This window comes from Misgurnus anguillicaudatus, chromosome 22 (genome assembly GCF_027580225.2).
Source record: "Misgurnus anguillicaudatus chromosome 22, ASM2758022v2, whole genome shotgun sequence".
Lineage (NCBI taxonomy): Eukaryota > Metazoa > Chordata > Actinopteri > Cypriniformes > Cobitidae > Misgurnus > Misgurnus anguillicaudatus.
The window spans coordinates 7,412,867-7,434,403 of NC_073358.2; the positions used below are offsets into that span (position 1 = coordinate 7,412,867).

Genomic DNA, 21,537 nt, shown 5'->3' on the forward strand with positions numbered 1-21,537 from the left:
CAATTTGACATCCATGCACTCTTCTTTTCTTTAGGATAAGTACAAGGGGATGGCCCGAAAAAATCTGGACAAGGATGGGGTCTGGCGAGAACTTCCAAAGAGAGATGCGAGGAGAGCGCAGAGGAGAATATAGGTGAGTGATAGGGCAAGAAAAAAGATTAAGACTCAACAGCTGCTTTGGGGGATAACCCCCCTTCTCGGTTTTCGTTTTCTTTAGGATTTGACCCTCCCTTTTCAATTGGATTTTCACAAGTAGAGATTGATTTGTTTTTATTGCGCTATTATTAGTTTCATAAATAGGGGCAAACTGTAGCCTGGGGTGATAGATGTAAGCAAAACATGGGGACGATAGGTTTTATTGTAGCAAGACTGTATTCATTTCGGAAAAGAAAAATAAATACTTTACAAAAAAAATAATATAAAGCACTTCAATTTAAATTTAAACAAATAAAAACTACTAAATATGATTAGTTAAACATAACTGGGCTTTAACAAATAGGCTATTTTAAGACAGTTTACAAACAAATCGAATAGAATATTAAATATTTAGAAGTTACATAGATATAAAGGCGTGTGTACAAAAGATAACTTTTTGATTTATAAAACAGTAAAAACAATCGTTACATAATTATTAGACTGAAAGAGAATTCTTGCGTCTTATGCAACTACTGTAAAAGTTGCGTATCAGAAGCGGCGTTTTTTAAATAAAACCACGCAGTGTTAATTAACGGACAATGAATTAAATTTCAATCAAATAATCAGATGCAAATATGAGTTCGGGCTGCATAACAGGATGATAAAGAAACTGGCTGCCGCGCGTAATGTCTTTTACATTCATGGCCTTCGTCTGTCCCGCGCGTCTCGGTTGCACAAAGCTGCAAGCTGTTGCGCGGTGCTTTTATCAGAAGAGAAAGGAGACAAAAATCCCAGAATAATAGAGATTTGCAAATGTTTTTCTATTGATTTGACTCAATGAACACTGGATTTTTAGGCCTAGGAAAAATAGAAGAGTTGGGCTAGAATGCTGAATTGGGAGCGTGGAGGAGAGAAATGGTTTTTATATGGCTGGATAAAATTTAATTAGCGTACTACAGCCCTTGAAGGACAATAGGGGACTCAATATGTACCCAATCTGAATCTCATTGGGGATCCAGACCGCAGAAAGTCAAAAGAACTGGAGAGAGAAAAGCAAGCTTTGAGAAAAGGATGGAGCGAGGCAGACGGCAGGTGACTGGCACGCGTAAAAACAAGAGGGACACTTTTGGCACACGGCTGATTATTTGAAAGAAAGAGAGGACAAAACAAAAATAGAGGTTTCTCCAGGTTTGGCCCACTTAGACCAGCTGAGACTGGGACGTGAATAGAGCAGAGAGACCGGAGGGGGAACAGAAAACGCTAAAAAGCCGCGTCGGAAAGGGGTGCGACATCACACGAGTGCTCATGGGAATGTGCCCAAATGGTGGAAGAAAACCAAGAGCAGAAAGCAATATCACGCGAGTATTGTGCATATTAGTCGTCTGTGTTCGTAGTACAGTGAAACGGAGACTTCAATGCGATCAAAGCTTTGAATACGCTATGGATTTTGCTGCAGCACGTGCGCAATTTGGAGAGATTTAAGAGACGACCTGACTGGAGCGTTTGAATACTGTAGATTGACAACCACTGTGTTTTATCAAAAACATTATTTAAATGCTGGAATATCTGTTTTGAGTCAAAAACATATTTATGCCCCTCGTATATAGCCTAATTTGGGCTAACAATATAATGTATTTTTTTTGGTCATAACTTGCCAATAATTATACAACCAATCAATTAAGAATATTAATTAGTTGTATACGAAAATATACTTATTTATATTTTAGTATAATTGCACAAGCATTTAAATAATAAAAGCGTTTCAATGCGCCTTTCTTACCATTGCATTTCAAAATTGAGAAGAGTGCGCTGCAAATATTATATTCACTTATTTATGTCTCTGCATATCATGTTAAAGTCGCATCAAGTAAACAGTTCATCAGCCTTCTGAATTTCATATATTTGCATAAGTTGTAAATTATTAGACACTAAATATAAATATGTTCAGAGACATTTAAATGTGAAAAATATTTAATACAAACATAACAATGTTTTTATTATCTTTAGATAATAATTAAGATTATGATCTTCAAAATGCTGCACGAAGCTTTAAGAGTTTTCTTAAGTAAGTTCCACAGGTGACAGACAGGTGGCAGAAATAATTATTGCATTTATTATTATTATATTATTTAAAAAAAATTTAGCTTGCAGTCACACAAGCAGCATTCACTTAAACATGCAATGCATTTAAAAAATCTACAGCTCAAGTTCTCAGTTTCTGTCAAGCTGGTTTAATAGATGTCCACTAATTACTTGTGGGTAAACTGAGAGACAATTAGTCAAATTTGAAATTGTGTAATATTTTCAGTAGGCCTACTTTTCCACTAAAGCATAATTTCATTTTGCATTTATAGATCCATATTCTGTGAAAGCACGCAAAGATCATATAGGTCCTAACTAGTTATATCAAGTTTATTAATTAATTTTTTTGATAATTGATCTTCACGAATTCAGAAGCTCATCTGTAATAGCAGCAAAGCAGGGGATGATGGGAAAAGGAGCAAAATTTGAAAACAGCTGCTGTTAGAGTCAGTGGGAGACAGAGACAAGTGTCCCGGTGGGTGGAGACCACAATATACAAACACATCGGATTTGGCAAATCCGTGTGACACCAACCGGAGCAGACTTGAAAGAAGAAATATTAAACTTGTTGAAATGCAAGAAAAGCAAAAAATGCATGGAAGGATATTGACAGTCTCTTCAATATTAACTTTATTTTTAGTCACATCATGCATCACTGCAATATTTAAAATATGATACATCTTTCTTTTTTAAATGAGCATTTGAGTGGCCTGCAGGTTGCTTAACAAGAAGTGCACGTATTAGCAGATGCGCCACTGAAGCGGTTAAGAAGAGAAAAAATCTGTCTATTTATGCCCATTATTAAGTCAATCCTCTGATAATGGAGCAAAAGCTTGTTTTATAAGTATTGTATAGCGGGTTATAGAGGGCTCCCAAACATTAACGATAGAGGTAACCCCCGTGTACTGTTCTCAATTCTGAAGGATCTATTTGATACATTTGATACAGAACCCTGGCACAGTTACAAAACTCAAGGTGAGAGTACAAGGATAAGCAGCGGTAAAAAGCAGAAGACATCGGAAACATGTAGATGCGATGGCAATAAAACAAGACCCGCATTATTCTTGCAGATAAGTGATGGCATCAACTAGCAATTTCCTTTGAGAGATAAGTGCATTAAAAGAAAAGATTAATGCTTGTAAAAGGTAAATATGATGCTCGCATTTACATAATTCACCTTTCATTTAGGAAAAAATGAGAAAGTAGCATAAACCTCTTGCAATCTTGACATTTTACGGGGAAAACCGTCACCGCCCGCATCAAATGATCTCAAAACAAAAGACCTCTTAGTGTGCACAATAGTAGTCCACTTTACGGCTTTTCCAAAACTTCTTTTTCTTTCTCTCTCGCGGCACAAGTCAATTTTGTGAGTGACTAATGCATTTATGAATTAAGACTGAATGCGAATAGCGGTCTATTATGGTCGGAAAGAAAAAAACGGCAAAAAGTAAAAGCAAAAACCTCTTTTCCCACTAGAGCCTAAATTTTTAATCAGTGGTTATCTATCTAAAGGTCAGAGAAATAAATGCAGGCTCATCAGTATTTACCCTTCCACTTAAGAGAATATTTCCTGAAATAATCCATCTGCCTTTATTACAGTGTGGCACCACTCTCCCTACATTCACTATTCAATTAGGGGACACCTTCTGGGTCATTACCCAATAATTACTCATTTGCTACTGATGCCAAATGTGCTTTTGGCACCGGGCTGCGCGCGTCTATTACTGCGGAGCGCGTACAGTACAGCTGCCCTATCAATTCCCATGCTGACACCCCCATAACACGGCTTCCTGTCTCAAACTTTTCAAATGGCCACTTAGAGCTCGCGCGTATAGGGCATCAATTTTAAGTTGTTGTCATCTGATGTGTAATTACTGGTAAAGACTTATGGCTTACATCATCGTCGGCTTGACCGCAGATTAGAGAGTGTGGTGTGGTGTAGGAGAAGAAGGTGCGTCGTAGTAGACAATGAGCTAATCGGCTGCGTTTATGGGATGCTTGTGTGTTCCATAACTCTAGTGCAGCTTGAAAGGATGCATTTCACCAACTCTTATATAGTCAGATGCTTTTCAATTTTATTTTTTTCGTTACCATATATAGCCTATCAAAATATCTTCAGAGAAAAAAAATGTATATTCTGTTATCTGAAGTGTCATTTTTTTATTAATAGTGGTATATTCAAATACGGCGTGTAAAATTCTAATTTGGTAATGTCTCAACTCAAAACACGCATTTGACAACAAGACCCGAGGCACGCAAAAAAATAGCTGTAATTATGCAGCTGGTTGCCAGTAACTTACTGTAAAAAACAAAGAGTGAAAATGTTTCTTTGAACAAACTGTTGCCAGTAAATAACATACATGTAAAATCTACAGTAAGTTACTGGCAGCTAGTTACATGTAAAATCTACAGTAAGTTACTGGCAGCTAGTTGCTAGTAATACCCAGAAATAGCCTACTGTAATTTCTACAGAATTTTTTTACTGTGTAGTTGTGCCGCCACATTTAAATTTACCGCGCTGCTGCGTATGTTGCCATGGAAATGTGACGTGCTGATCGCTAAAGAATATCGAAATAAGAATCGTTTTCTCTCACAAACACATGATTTGTTTCACAAAACATTTATTAACCTACTGGAGTCATTTGGATTACTTTAATTGATGGATGGATTTGATTTTGGAACTTTTTCATGCAAGATAACCTGGCATTATAGAGGGTATGCATTGACGTCACTTTTCCACGTGACCACGCCGGTACTCGCCCTGCTGAGTGGCAAACATTCAACAAAATGGCTGGTTTTCATAGCTGCTGCTGCGAAAATGACAGTAAAACTGACTCACTGTAAAACATTCTGTAGAAACTGCAGCTGGTTGCCGGTAACTTACCGTAGATTTAAATTTATGTTATTTACTGGCAACATTTTGTTCAAAGCCAAATAAACACCAAACATCCACAAGTCTTTGTCTCCACAGAGCAAAACCAAAAAAACAGCATCAAGCAAAACATTCTGGGAAACAAAATCTGAAGCAAAAAAAACAGAAAAAGGTTGATGAAGATTTCTGGTTCCCAGAATGCTTTGCATGAGGCTGTTATTGTATAGTTTTATTCTGTAAAGATAAAGACTTGTTAATATTTAAAATGTATTTAACTTTGAACAAACTCTTGCCAGTAAACATAACATAAACATAAATTTAAATCTACGGTAGGTTACCGGCAACCCAGCTGCAATAACATTGTAATTTATACGGAATTTTTTTACAGTGTATCAGCTTAAATTGAATTTAGTTGGACTTGATAGCAGAGGTGGACAATACTTAGTTACATTGCTTTAGGATGTTTGTCTTTGGAAAAACTTTACTTCACCACAAAGCATCAAACTGTGTATTCTTTAATATTGCATATTAAAATTTATTTAACACCTAATTACATTAAAATTGTGTACTTTTACTTCATTATGATAATATGCTTTGAAATGTATGTTTTTCCAAGAAAAACACGGATAAAATACAAATACTTGAAAAAACACTTTTAAGTAGAAAGTTAAAACTCTGCTTGATAGTGACCCTACCAACTTGTCAACCCACCTGTGGTCTGGACGTTGGCATGAACGATTAATTTACTTCCCCTTTCGGTGTTTTTTGGCAGTCTGTAAAACAATAGCTCCGAATTCTTGTGAAATCTGTTAGTATATCACACAACAGCTTTTTCCCATTTAGACGTGTTTTCCCCATGTTTTCGCTGATTTCACACTGTACACAAATGCTGAAGCTCTGTCTTTTGCCACTCAGTGGGCTCAACCGCTGTCACTTTCACCGAAGGTGACGTCACGTGCATACCCTCTATTTAAAGTCCCTTACGTAAATTAAAGGTATAGCGGAAGATTTCTTTTTCCGGGTGGATCATCAAGACTATTGGTCATCCCAGTTGTCAATCATTCTGATGATATGTTTACGTAAGGCCGTCGTACGTGCTCGTCCCTAGGTTCGTATGTATATGTGTGATGGGCTACGGCTTCAGCCATTTATTGAAGCTCGCGTTCTCACCGTGTTTTTTCAAAATGTTTGCAATATAAAGAATTTACAACCGTGTTTGATTACCGTGATTTTAAAAAAACTCGATGTAAATCCTGTCCAGCCAGAATCAGTTTGACGCAGGCGCGCACATGCAACATAGTTTTTTGCACAAGAAGGCATTTAAGGGAAAATGTATTGTATTCATTCACGGTAAACTTATTAGACAGATTAATTTTTTTTTACCACAGAAATAATTTCAGGGACGTGAAATATTAAATTGTGATTGTGATTAAATTGTGAAAATTAAACCATGGTTAATTTTCGTAAGGGATCTCCCTGTAGTCAAGAATTTTATCGGAGCATCAAAATAGCACATGCAAAAGTTTTTCTTCATGCTTTAAAGGGACTTTTAAAGATGTCAAATACATCTTTGGTGTCCCCAGGGTACGTATGTGAAGTTTTAGCTCAAAATGTCATATAGATAATTTATTATAGCATGTTAAAATTGCAAAACTTTGTAGGGGTGAGCAAAAATGTGCCATTTTGGGGTGTATCCTTTAAAATGTAAATTAGCAGATCTCTGCACTAAATGGCAGTGCCGTGGTTGGATAGTGCAGATTAAGGGGCGGTATTATTATAATAAGATCCCCTTCTGACAGCACAAGCGGAGCCAAATTTCAATTACGTATTTTTTCACATGCTTGCAGATAATGGTTTACCAAAACAAAGTTACTAGCTTGTTTTTGTCACATTTTCTAGGTTGATAGAAGCACTGGGGACCCAATTATAGCACTTAAACATGAAAAAAGTCAGATTTTTATGATATGTCCCCTTTAAAACAGCTTGAATGTAACTCTACACCCTTGTCTCATTTAGTATATGCGGATACCTAAATATGCAGCCTGATCTCACGAGAATTCGTACATATTTTAGGAGTTGACTAATGCGTATGAATTTTTGGGTGTGTCCTTTAAAAGGCAAATGAGCTGATCTCTGCACTAAATGTTAGTGCCGTGGTTGGATAGTGCAGATTAAGGGGCGGTTTTATTATAATAAGATCCCCTTCTGACATCACAAGCGGAGAAAAAATGTAATTGACTTATTTTTTTACATGCTTGCAGATAATGGTTTACCAAAACTAAATGACTGGGTTGTTTTTTGTCACATTTTCTAGGTTGATAGAAGCACTGGGGACATTATAGCACTTAAACATGGAAAAGTCCGATTTTTATATGTCCCCTTTAAAACAGCTTGAATGTAACTCTACACCCTTGTCTCATTTAGTATATGCGGATATAACAATATGTAGCCTGATCTCACGAGAATTTGTACATATTTTATGAGTTAGCTAATTCGTATGAATTAGTACGAAGTTAATAGTGCAAACATTTTCATAAAAAAAAACAATACCGAAACCCTGCCCCTAACCCCGCCCCTACCCCCAACGTCACAAGGGTCAAAGCAAATTGTTAAAAAATGTACGAATGTGGTCGTACAAATTAATACGAATAAGCCACCTCGCATGAGATAGCGTTGGAATATGCAAATTAGCCCCTGCCTCGCACAGGTCTTTACTTTAAATGTACTTTACTTGATATTGGTCTCTGGCTTCACAATAGAACAACACATAAGATATAAAAAAGAAGAAAAAAACACATTAACCATTATCATTTAAAATTTTGACAGCACTTGGCACAAAAGATGATAGGCTAGGACCATAGATATAAATATGCAAATTAGTCTCCACCAGTGGTGTAGTGCAGGGTATACGCAGGTATACGAAGTGTACCCACTTCTTTATAAGATGGCATGGGGTATACCCACTTATACTTTAAAAAAATGGGTGGGCATAAATTAAGAGTATACCCACTTCTCCAGGCACTAGTACACAACTCTCCGCCTCTACTCATTTGCACCACCTTTGACCATAGATATATATGTAAATAGATGCTACATTCGTCAATTTTAGACAGACAACTGCTCGGTTTCACACAATGCATACGTGAGGCGTTTGCAGCACTAATGTTTTTAGCGCTAATGTTAACCGGTTACAGCAATCACCATTTGCAGTTGTGCTGCAGTTGTTTCAGGGCTGAGTCTATGTGGCATCCATGCATAATATATCTATAACTCGAACTACTGATCCACGCATTCAACAGTTTTGATATGATTGATTACATGTTTGTGACCATGGAAACCAAGGTGATTTTAATGAGAATTTTATGGAGAGAAAGATGTAAGCCATGTTTAAATTAATATCAAAATTACCACATAAACATATAAAAACAGTGGGACTTTAATATAAATGATTGTGTTTAACTGAAGAAAGAAAGTCATAGAGAATTTTCATATTTGGATGAACTATTCTTTTAAGTCAAATTACTTTTACCAATCACGGTTTATATTTGCATATAGACAGCAAGCCATTTATCTGATAATAGGTGTAAACATGACTTTGTGGCGCTATTAAAAAATTGCTCAGCCAATGGATGGCGGGTGGTGTTTCAGGAAACGTGTTTGATTTGTGTGAAATCAAACACAGAAGTGGTTACACTGGTCGTTTTTTCTTATATCCCAACAGTCTTCCTGAAAGAGTCATTTGGACATCCTTTTGGCATTCATTAGAATGTATTCCTCCATTCTACAAATTGCTGCCGGTTGTTATGCAAAGGTGAATATGAAAAGGCAGCAGAGCGTTCCTGCTCCAACATGGCCCGATAAAAGGCCTGCGACTCCTCTCGACATTTTCTGCTAACATCCATGAAAATCAGAGACAAAAACAGACAGCGCTCCCAGCCAAGAGGAGAAAGACCATTTGAGGAACACCAGCAGCGGCAGCCACCCCCATCACGACCTATGTGCGGGGGTTGCATTTCAACAACAAGCAAAACAGACCCGATTCAGCAGGGGTTATAAAGGGAAAAATCCAGGAGAACCCCCTCCCACCCCTTTCTTCGGCGTGGCAGATTGCGCGTATTCACGAATCGGTTTCCCCTTTCTGCAGAAAAAATGCCCTCAGAGACCAGACAGCACCCTCTTCTATGGGCCGCGCTCAAAAAGAGCCGGCCAGAGATGTCCGAACATCAATTACATGTTTGTTCACTTTTGGGGGACACACGGTTGACCCGGGGTGAACTTACACTGAAAGGGCTGTAAAAAAAGCCGCCTCCTCCTGTTGGCCTTCTCCCAGTGCCAATAGACTACCCTCGGGCCATTAACCCATTGTCAACCAAATGCAACTTCTGCATTAATGAAGCCATTATGAGGTCTACAGTCAGAGAATGAGAGAAATAAAGACACTGACTATTCAATTCATAGAGTGGGCCTTGGCAAGAGGACATAATAAGAGAGTCTCAATGAAGCAGGTTAGGGGTGCCAGAAGAGTAGGGAGGCTGGGCGGACAGCTGTGTGAAGGAATGTCACACAAACGGCTAAGCCGCAAAATCGGCCGATTCCCGTAGAACTTTCGAAAGCGTTCGCTTTTGTGAACCTGCCAGGTGCTTTTATTTCAAATGATTATCGAAACGACCTTGGCATTATTGTTTGGCATGATGTTATACCAGTTGAGCTGCTGAAGCGAAATTGTCGTTGTGCTTGCCTCAACGATGCAAAATATACTTTAAGAACTTGAATGAGTCGGATGTGCTCTGCTTGGTGCTGTAACAGAATGGCATTCATATGTAAAACCACCGAAAACGTCACCATGTGCTTAACTTCTCTTGCAAACCAGTCGCAGAGGATCTCCCATGCTACGCTAGGGTATCCGAGAAGCACGCCGGTGCGGTATCGTGCGTGCGGTATCGTAAAGACATTAATCACCCCGGCAAAAAGATCCCCTGACAGCGCCCAGACCGGCTGACTTCCAGCCATATTGGCCTGTTTCTTATGTTAATGCAAGGATGGGGCCCTCTAAAAACCAGGTCTATTTGTCCCATTCACTTGCACACACAAGGCACTTGACATTTCTATTGCTCGCCTTTTTCTTCTTAACTATCATAGTCGCTGCTGGCCATCCATCCATCCCTGCCCTCCAACACAAACACGGCCACCGGTGCTCATCGCACACTCACTGCGACCAACGGCCCGTCCCTAAATGGTCAATGACTTTTAAATAGCAGGCAATAGAGTGTACGTGAATGGCAAATCAGCTAATTTGACTCTGTCATTCACTCATTCGAGTCCATCGCCTTGAAAACGGCTTTCATTTAAAGCCCGAAGCAATCTTCCAGATGATTGAGTGCTGTTATTATCAACCTCAAACAATTAATGTCACATTACTTTACATGCATTATCCCCTTCATTAAGCACTTTACGTAGGGAGCAAATGGTACTTTTAAAAGCCATATATACATGAGTGGAGAGAAGAAGAATAAAAGTCAGAAAGAGAGAGAGAGAGAGATAAAGAGACACACACTCTCCCACACTGGCCACCCAGGTGTACAGATCCCATTATAACCCTTAAAATGACTTCCTTTCTAAAAGCTAAACTAGGAAAATATTAAAGCACTACTGGAAGAATTAACATAATGAAACCTTTTCATTGTGCTTAATATTAGAAAAGTTGACGTTATTAAAATGTTACTTGGAAATGAAAGAGCCTGACCTCCAAAACAGCGATCTTACAATATTGATAAAGGACGAATGTGCAAACATCGCTATGAGAATTTTAAAAACACATTAAGGGTCAGCTTAGAAAATAATTTTAGTACAAAACACATTGCAGGATGAACGAGGGATAAGAATTCATAAAATTATCAAAACCGCTGTACACAGTGCGAAAACCGAGTAGATGTCATTTATCGTTATACCATCAAGTCAAACTGGTTACCCACTGTGAAGAGATTGGAAGATATCGCCAACATTTTATCTCTATTACAAAATTTAATACAAAAACAAATGTATGGCTAAGGAACCAAATTGAACGTGTAATGATCTGATGAAAATGGAATGAAATAGCTACGTCAATACTTTCTATAACAGACTCACGACTGGGCGCTTGCTGAAGCGATTGCTTCAGAATACACGATAGGCCTTCGCAGGTTTTAAGGTGGGAGCCAACACTTCAAGGCTTGTAGATCAATGAGCCGAGCTGATAATATATTAAACCTCCCTGTCTTTCATTCTCAGTAGCGGGTAATACATTTTTTGCATATTAAAATGAACCAACGTACAATACACGAGAGAATGTGCCAAAGATGCACGTGAAAGGAAAATGTTAGCATAAAAATTAATTAAAATGCTACCAGGTGCCAACAAAACAAACACGATTATCCTAATATGAAATACTTTCCTCGGTATGTCAGAATAATGTGAATTGATTATTTATTAACAGTAAAAAAAATTCAGTATCACTGGCATGCTGTCGAAAACTATTTTAAGTCACTCTACACTGTGAAAAATTCACAGTGTAGACTCAATTTGTTATTATAATTAATTTCAACTTTCTTGACTAGTAATGAGTTGCTATAAATTATTAAAAAAAATAAAGTAAAAAAACTTAAGCTAATTTAACTTTATTTTTTATAATTTAAAGCAACTCCTCGCCAGTCAAAAATTCAACCTGATCTCACAAAATTCCCTGAAATAGTCACGCATCACTTTTTGCGTGTCATTGTCACTTATTTCCACCATTTTACATGCCCGTGCCACGCATTTCTTTTCCGTGTTAGTTTGACATATTGGTTACTTAACTGTTTTCCTATTTTTAAACCAGCCCAGTCTGGTTTCTATAGTTACGTAATTTTTTTATTCTTTTTCGTGATACTGTCACAAATTTCCCAGATTTTTGTGATCGTATCACGAATTTCTGTTTGTGTCATTGTCAGGTATTGGTTACTCAACTGTTTTGTCCTATTTTCTTACCATTGTCGCTTTGGTTAAGGCTTAGATTTACATAAAATGACATCCTTACCCAAACCCAACTCTAATGCTGCATTTACACCAGCCGCGGTAGAGTGATTTCAATGTTAAGTCAATGTGAAGACGCATTGACGCGCGTCTGAAGGTCTTGCTGCGTGGATGAGGCGTCTGGCGCAGTACACGCATTTCCGCCTCATTCGCGCATCTAGTTCGTGTGAATTGAGTGTCTGACGCGATACATGCGAATGGTGCTTTTTGTGCATTTTGCGTTTGACGCAAATTTGCGGCTGACGCCCGAGTTGAAACATTTGAACTTTGGCGGATTTTCGCGTCGCGTTAACCTATCAGGAGCCTGCTTGCTGCTGTGGCGGCAGCCCTGCCCGGAGTCACTCATTCAACATGAGGGAACGCTTGATATTGTCCGTAAGCAGTCACCCGGAGCTATACGACACAAGTTCTTATTTCTATATAGACAGGAATAAAAAGGACCTCGCTTGGAAGAGTGTCAGTGAGGACATTGGGCAACCTGGTAAGTTGTAAATACACATTTCACTTTTGAGTCATGTGACATTTATCGACCCGCGCCGTTTATTTTCCCCCTATAGTAAGGTGACCAAATACAAATCGGCAACTCTCTAGATAAATGCACAATCAACATCAGCCATCTTGCAAACAGACAACCGCATAGCACTTGCCCCTCCCACAAGAAGCGGATTTTGCCTACTTCGATCTAGACGCGCGAATGCATTCAAACTGTTCAAGCGGCAAACTAGGCGCGGTATATGCGATTTTGACGCCTCAAACGCGGTTGGTGTAAACGCAGCATAACCCTAACGCCAGGCGACAATGTTTTAAAATTTAGAAAATATAAAAAAATAAATCATAAAAAATAATATAAACCAATACTTAAAGTGACATCCTAACACAAACACCAAATCTTACCCTAAACCAAAGCGAAAATGATTTGAAAATAGGAAAAAGCAGTTGAGTAACCAATACGTGACAATGACACATAAACAGTACGTGAAACTGACACGGAAAAAAATGCGTGGCACGGGCACGTAAAACAGTGGAAATAGATGACATTGCCACGCAAAACTGAACAAAATAATGCGTGACTATTTTGCATATTTTGTAAGAAAATTGTAAATTCAAATTGATTCAACTTAAAAAAATAAAGTGCAACAAGGATTTTTTTTACAGTTTACGGTTTGTAAAAACAAACGTGTTGATAAAAATCCACTTGCAATAAAAGTCCAGATGGCAATATGTAATAATACATTACTACATTTTAAGAGCATAAACATCAACATTGATGAACTTTGCTTGTTAAAACGTAGGACGAGTCGGCATTACTTTGCGACAGCAAGTCAGTTGTATCAAAGCTTTTTTAGCTTTCACTCTTTAAACATTCATTTTAACAAGGCTTGTAAAAATATGTAAATATGTCTTCAGGAGAACTTTTTAACAGAAGACACTTGCTGTTTAAGAGTAGACGACTCTGAATCGCAGGATTCGGCGACATGTATAATCTCGCCTTTGAAACCTGCCGTGTTTCCCTCGTCGCGACTTTAAAATTTTTGTTCTCAAACTGAGCTGAGGCTAAAGGTAATCCAGCAGATTCCTCCCCAAACATTCAAGCACATTACAGCTCCTTATTTACCTCCCTCGGGCATGGAGTCTATTTACCTACAATGGGAAATAATTCAAGGCCTGGGGATCATAATAGATGAAAAGATGACTGTTAGCTCAACAGTTGGACAGTGGCATCGCACCGCACAATAGTGTATGCCACTCACTGCCAAATCTAAAGCCTCTTTCCATTTCTATAAGGATGGTTAAGATCTCCAACAGGACTAGCGTTAAGCAAAAGAGCCAGGAGAGGCTGGGAGAGCTGGCTAAAGCATTCCCCAAAACAGCTCAAATCTCCATTCCCCAACTGTTTGCCATTTCAAGGTCCCTTTCTGCATCTATGCTGAAAAGACTCCAGCATGGCTGAGGCTTAATGGATGGGCCGACAAATAAGCCATTTATGAATAGCGACTGTCCCTTTATGTTTTACTTTTGATCTATGAGTGCCTAACGTAGAATGTGTAATATTTGGATTGCTGGTAAGCCGAAAATACCAGTGGTTTATAAGTACTTAAGTGGAGTAGTTTTATGCCAGTTTTCCATTTATTATATTTATGTGCAAAGCTATTGAGGCAGGACACAAGACTAGTAGTTGAAATGCAGGAATTTAATAAGTGGACAAACCATTCAAACTTTCCCTGCATTTAATGTTGTAGCTATAATGTCAGGCTTATTGTGTTAAAACTGTGACACTTCTTTCCACCTGTCTATATCAATGTCTTGCGGGTTTAGTTCGGCAGAGAATGTTGCTTTTACAGCCTCCAGGTGAATGATGACGGTTTTCTTTTCAAACGTACTGCTTCACAATGAAAGCTCTTGACATTTAAGCACATGCGAAAAAGATGCTCCTTTAAATTTAAGTGAATATTACATTCTCATAAATATATATATATATTGTCACTATCTGAGAATATACAGTATAGGGGCAAAAAGTGATTTTTAATTTTGCTCAATTGAGATTGCTTTTTATTTGGATAATTTATTAAAGATGCATTAAAGAACACCAATTATCCGATTCGCGATTTTACATTCCCTTTGGTGTGTAAGTGTGTACATGTTAACGATATGCAAAAGGTACAAATCCCAAAGTAAACAATGACAGGAGTTACGGTTTAACATTAATCTGTTTTCTTGGATTACATCCGACACATGGATTGTAGGCAACAATTTACTTCCTGGGCCGGTTGACGTGGACACGACGGTCATTATCATAATTCTGTCCGCTTCTGACTCACATCCTATGTTTTCATATTTAAACGTCCCGTTTTCACTGATCCCATTTTTCAAATTTTAGTTACTGTGTTATGTTGCTATAAAAGTATAAATAATACCTGTAAAATGATAAAGCTCAAAGTTCAATGTCAAGTGATATATTTTCTTTAATAGAATTCACCTTTCAAAGCCTACAGCGAACGGCCGGTTTGGACTGCAGCCCTCTACTTCCTGCTTTAATGATGTCACTAGAACAGTTTTTGAGTAAACTCCGCCCATAGGAATACGTCAGTCGCCAGCTAAGCTTAAACGGCTCTGCTAAGCTAAGATGCTGTCGCATCACAACACACTAAACAAACTACACAATTAAAACTTTTATTTTTCATTTTCATCCTATACATTTAAAACCCACAAACCACGGAGTTTTGGACATTATTTAACCTTTTCAAATACGATTTTTTTTTTAGAATATCAACATTTCTTACTTCAAGTTTTAGGGGTGCTGAGCCCCTTTTTAGGGGTGCTGAAGCACCCCTAAAAAGGGGCTAGCCTCGCCCATGTCTTTGACTATAGCAGGTTTCAGCAGTAACAACATAAACATGCAGCTTTCGTGGTCATCACGTAACATCAGGTAAACTCTGCAAAGAATAAGTAACAAGTCCTTTAAAAGTAGTTTATTTATATAACAAGCTAAATAAACAACACGTAGATTACATAGGAACCCAAAATATTTGTTATTTTCAGCGAGGTATTTGTTTAAGAGTTCCGTTTTAGCAACTAGTCAGACCATTAAACAAACAGAAACCTGATGTAAAATTCGGACCAGACGCTTATCGTGTCACCGCACGTGCGCCCGATAAACCGGTCTATATGGTTCTTTGAGGAACCAAAACTGATTCTTCTATGAAGAGCATTTAAAACACCTTTATTTTTATCCTTGTGTTTCATTTAACCCAACACAGTAAAAAGGATGTCATATTCTGTTACTTTAACTTAACAAATTAAGTTAAACAATTTCAACTTTATTTTTAAGTTTTAATTCGAAATCGAAACTCAAAAAAGTCGTTTGAATTGACTTGCATATTTAGGTTGTTTAAACTTCATGCTGCAATTTTTTACATATTTAACCATGATTCGAAACAACCCAGACATTCAATTCAATTTATATTTTATATCTCGACAGTTTGTGATACATCAGCTTTTACTGTATAGGCTGATATTTCTACATAACCAAAACGAAGCCTAAACATTTAGCCTCGGGCTTAAATACCAGAGCAACTCCTCAATAATCACTGCGTTCGTACTCCTAATTTCTATTTCGGGGGGATGGAATTCACTTTCACTTACACAATGCCCTTCTCTGCTTGTCTGATAGGTGATCCTCAAGGAGGAAGCCTGACTCGCACCCTAACGCTCCGAAATCCAACCCCTGAACCGAAGTGAATGAAGCCAATGCATCTCCTCCGCTGACCCCTCCGAGTGACAGAGGTGACCCAGGAGCTGCCCTGGTCACACACCTGGCCTGTAGGTCCAGATGGCACTGATTGGAGCGATAAGATAGATAAGAGATGCATTCTTACTGTAGCGGCATGTGTGAGGTTGTGTGGAATACCACATTACCCTCTGTCGCATGCTGATGATGACTTATCTATATAGTGGGAGTGAGATTGCTGGAGTAAACAGGAGCTTGTGTGGCTGTTTTCACAAAAATTTACAAATATGTGAGCCTGTCTGTGAAATCCAGGGTAAAGCCTTATAATCACATTAATTTCAATCTTTTTTTACATTATAAAGGATGATTTTAGATGAAAGTGATCTACTTTTATTCAAAGCGACTCAAGATAAGTGCATCACAATATATACATTTATCAGTCCCAGTATCCCTTTGTGGGTTTGAACGCATGCTCTTTGCATTGCAAATGCATTTAAGCTACACCAACACATCGTACAGTGTGAAAACAAGCATTTTCTTACACCCTATGACATCACAGCCGTCCACCAGTGGCCACACCTACAGGTGGAAACATCAAAGTAAATGTTTTCATGGTTGGCCTGTTGAGCTAATCGCAACCTTAAACAAGCAACTTCTGATGTTATCAGGGCCATCACTACAGTATGATTCACTAAAACTTCGTTCCTCTAGGTTGTATGAGTATAGATATATCATCACATCATTGTAAATGGTATATACAGATGTGAGAATAAATACCAGACAATTTCAATAAAATGCTGTGATATTAATTATACGAAACAAACAAATAACGCAAGTCTAAGTAGTCTAAATGGAAAAGCCAGCTGGATCTTATGGGAATTCGTAGCAGTTTACAAAGTGGCTCATTTGTATGAAATCACTCAATGTGAATGTATACGAATGTTGGAAAACGTAAGAATAAATCCCCGCCCCTAAACTCAACGTCACTGGGCGAACACAGATCGTACCAAAATGAACGAATGAGATCATATGAATTTATTTAAATTAGCCACAGTGTAAAAAAATATTATTTGAAACAAACGAACATCTTAACATTGTCAATTTGTGTCTAAAGTGGAAAGCGAGATCGTAAGAATTTATACAAATCAGCCACTGTGTAAAATAAAAATTAATTATATGAAACAAACAAACAACTGAACATTATCATGTTGTAGTCTAGGTGGAAAAGCCAACGCGATCTCATGGGAACTCGTAGCAATTTACAAAGTGGCTCATTTGTATGAAATCATACAGCGTGAAGGTATGTTTGTTGGAAAAGCCAAGAATGAAGCCCCGCCCCTAAACTCAACATCACTGGGCGAACACAGATCGTACCAAAACGTACAAATGAGATCGTATGAATTTATACAAATTAGCCATTGCGTAAAATACGATATTACTTAAATGAAACAAACGAACAACTTAACATTATCATGTTGTAGTGTAGGTGGAAAGGCCAACGCGATCTTATGGGAATTTCGTAGCAATTTAGAAAGTGGATAATTCGTATGAAATCATAAATGTGAACATATACGATTGTTGGAAAACGCAGATATGAATCCCCGCCCCTTAACTCAACATCACTGGGGAAACCCAGATCGTACCAAAATGTATGAATGAGATCATATGAATTTATACAAATTAGCCACAGCGTGAAAAACTATATTAATTTTATGAAACAAACAAACATTTTAACATTGTCATGTTGTCGTCTAAAGTAGAAAGCCCAGCTGGATCTCGTGGAAATTCAAAGGTATTTTCAATGAGGCAAATTTTTATGAAATCATACAACGTGAAGGTATGTTTGTTGGAAAAGCCAAGAATGAAGCCCCGCCCCTAAACTCAACATCACTGGGCGAACACAGATCGTACCAAAACGTACAACTGAGATCGTATGAATTTATTCAAATTAGCCACAGCATAAAATACGATATTAATTATATGAAATAAACAAACAACTTAACATTATCATGTTGTCGTCTAAAGTGGAAAGGCTAGGGTGACCATACCTGCCATTCTTCCCGGACACGTCCTATCCAGGATTTCGGTGCGTCTACCGGAAGTCGGATTTTTTTTGACCGCGTACGCCATTCAGTTAAAAACATAAGACATACAATCGTAGTTTCATTCTTACCTTAAAATGTAACGGTTGCTTTTCTGTAATAATAATAATCCTCTATAATGTATGCGGTCGACAAATACGACTTCCGGAAGATGCACCCGAAATCCTGGACAGGACGCGTCCGGGAAGAATGGCACGTATGGTCACCCTAGGAAAGGCCAATGTGATCTCATGGGAATTTCGTAGCAATTTACAAAGTGGCTCATTTGTATGAAATCACTCAATGTGAATGTATACGTTTGTTGAAAAACGCAAGAATGAATCCCCGCCCCTAAACTCAACATCACTGGGGAAACCCAGATCGTACCAAAATGTATGAATGAGATCATATGAATTAATACAAATTAGCCACAGCGTGAAAAACTATATTCATTTTATGAAACAAACAAACATCTTAACATTGTCATGTTGTCGTCTAAAGTAGAAAGCCCAGCTGGATCTCGTGGAAATTCAAAGGTATTTACAATGAGGCTAGTTTTTATGAAATCATACAACGTGAAGGTATGTTTGTTGGAAAACCCAAGAATGAAGCCCCGCCCCTAAACTCAACATCACTGGGCGAACACAGATCGTACCAAAACGTACAACTGAGATCGTATAAATTTATTCAAATTAGCCACAGCGTAAAATACGATATTAATTATATGAAATAAACAAACAACTTAACATTATCATGTTGTCGTCTAAAGTGGAAAGGCCAACGCGATCTCATTGGAATTTCGTAGCAATTTACAAAGTGGCTCATTCGTATGAAATCATACAATATGCACATACAATTGTTGGAAAAAAACACGAATTGAAGCCCCACCTCAAACTCAACATCACTAGGGGAAACCAACCGGGGAAACCCAGATCGTACCAAAATAAATACTAGGGATGGGACGATTACCGGTTTCACGATTAACCACATTAAAATGTCCTGACGGTTAGTATTATCGTTTAAAAATTAATTATCATTACAACCGTGTTTGATTATCGTGATTTAAAAAAACTCGCTGTAAATCCTGTCCAGCCAGAATCAGTTTGACGCAGGCGCGCACATGCAACATAGTTTTTTTGCACAAGAAGGCATTTAAGGGAAAATGTATTGTATTCATTCACGGTAAACTTATTAGACAGATTTATTTTTTTACCACAGAAACAATTTCAGGGACATGAAATATTAAATTGTGATTTTCGGAAAAAAAATTGTTCATATGTTTTCAGTGTGTGTATCAGTTTTTTTTTAACATTTCCATCTCATTTTAACAAAATCATGATAACATTGATAACCGTGATAATTTAGGTCACTATAATCATGATATGAAATTTTCATACCGTCCCATCCTTAATAAATACCACAAATTTTTTATTGAAATTGTGCGGTATTTATTCTTACATCTGTATTTACCATTCACAGTGATGTGATGATATATCTATACTTCGAGATCGTTTGAATTTATACAAATTAGCCACCGCGTAAAATACAATATTAATTATATGAAACAAACAAACAACTTAACATTATTATGTTGTAGTCTAGGTGGAAAGACCGGATCTCATGGAACTTTACAAAGTGGTGCAATCATATGAAACGAATGTGAACATATACGATTGTTGGAAAAAGGCAAGCATGAAGCCCCGCCCCTAAACTTAACGTCACTGGGAAATCCCAGATCGTACCAAAATGTACGAATGAGATGGTATGAATTCATACAAATTAGCCACCGCTTAAAATACACCATAAAATACAAATTGTCGTCAGATTGTGTTGAAAAGACTCGATGACATTGATTTCTAAAAAAACGGCTTTTATACCATTTGATCAGTTATATGGTTGTATCTTAAAGATTGGTTCGCACATAACTTTAAAGTGAGTGCCGAAAGGATTTTAAAAGGAGGTCAAATAAAACAATAAAATCAAGAACTACTATTCGAAAATAACCTGCAACAATAGTGACGCCAGTCTGCAGACTCATTTGGTAAATTATCAAACCATCTCGAGGCGAGAAACGTCCCAAGATGAGATTTCCTTTTAGAAGAAAAATCCACATCTCACTTGCATTCACTAAGTGAAATCTGTCTTTAAAAGGCAAGAGGCCATCGGAGACAAATTGCCTTCATTTTTACTAAAGGAAAGCATTACAAAAGGATCCAAATGAAAACAAAATTACTTCAGGTAGGTATCCGGCTAAAATGACAACACATAAAAGCTCGGCGGAGGAGAAGAAAGAAAACAGTTTCAGTTCTTGTAAGAAATCCTCAATTGGATCTCCGAGGGTCCTCTTCTGTCTTATTACGCTCCCCCTTAGCTTTTATTCATCTATGTATCTGTATTTTAAATGACTCAATTACACAGAACCCTGTGGTGAAAATTACATATGTTTCCCCTGTGTTTCCTTTTTTGGGAATGGTGCACAGGAGACCTTAGTGTACCCATACTCCTCCCCCACCCACTCCATCTCTCCGGGTCTGCTTTTTCCTCTCTATTCTCTGCTCCATCTGTTGCAAAAACTGCACAAAGATCATAAAGTCCACAGTGAGAGAGACCAAAAGAAAAAACGACATGACAAAAAATATTCCGTTTTTTATAATAATGGTCACAATTAAAATAAACGCTCATCAAACTGCTCCTGAACTTTTCTGTTACGTGTTGCACCGGTCACATATTGCTTTATTTGTTTTGCTCCTCGGCAATTAAATCCAAGTGGATACTCCATTTATTCTTGAATGCTTTGCATCTCTTATTTTGAACACTCAACTAATTCTTTTCAGACTATTAACATCCTTAGTTTTCCCATCTGTTTCTATTAATGGAGGTCTTTTCATCCTTGAACTTAAGCGTTCACAATATGTTCCGCAACAGTCAGTCCATTTTCGAAAGAAATGGCGTTTTAGTGGAGTCATTATGCATCTTTGCCTCGAGAGTTTGTTTGCCGTAATTGGCTTACCATTGTCTCTTTGAAATCTCTGATATTTACACATATGCCCGGCACCCGAGAATGTGCATACTTGACGTGCTCGGCCTCGGCA

At 37.8% G+C, this 21,537-nt stretch overlaps 1 long non-coding RNA gene across 2 annotated transcripts in view; it reads left to right on the forward strand.

The window, feature by feature from the left end:
• The window catches only part of LOC141358927 (uncharacterized), a 55,598-nt gene that overhangs the window by 1,317 nt on the left and 32,744 nt on the right, over window positions 1–21,537 (forward strand). The window contains exons 2-3 of one of the 2 annotated variants that reach the window (XR_012365464.1): window positions 35–133; window positions 16,308–16,456. This is a non-coding gene — a long non-coding RNA (uncharacterized lncRNA). The remainder of the gene's footprint in view (window positions 1–34; window positions 134–16,307; window positions 16,457–21,537) is intronic. The other variant, XR_012365465.1, reaches the window with a different exon arrangement.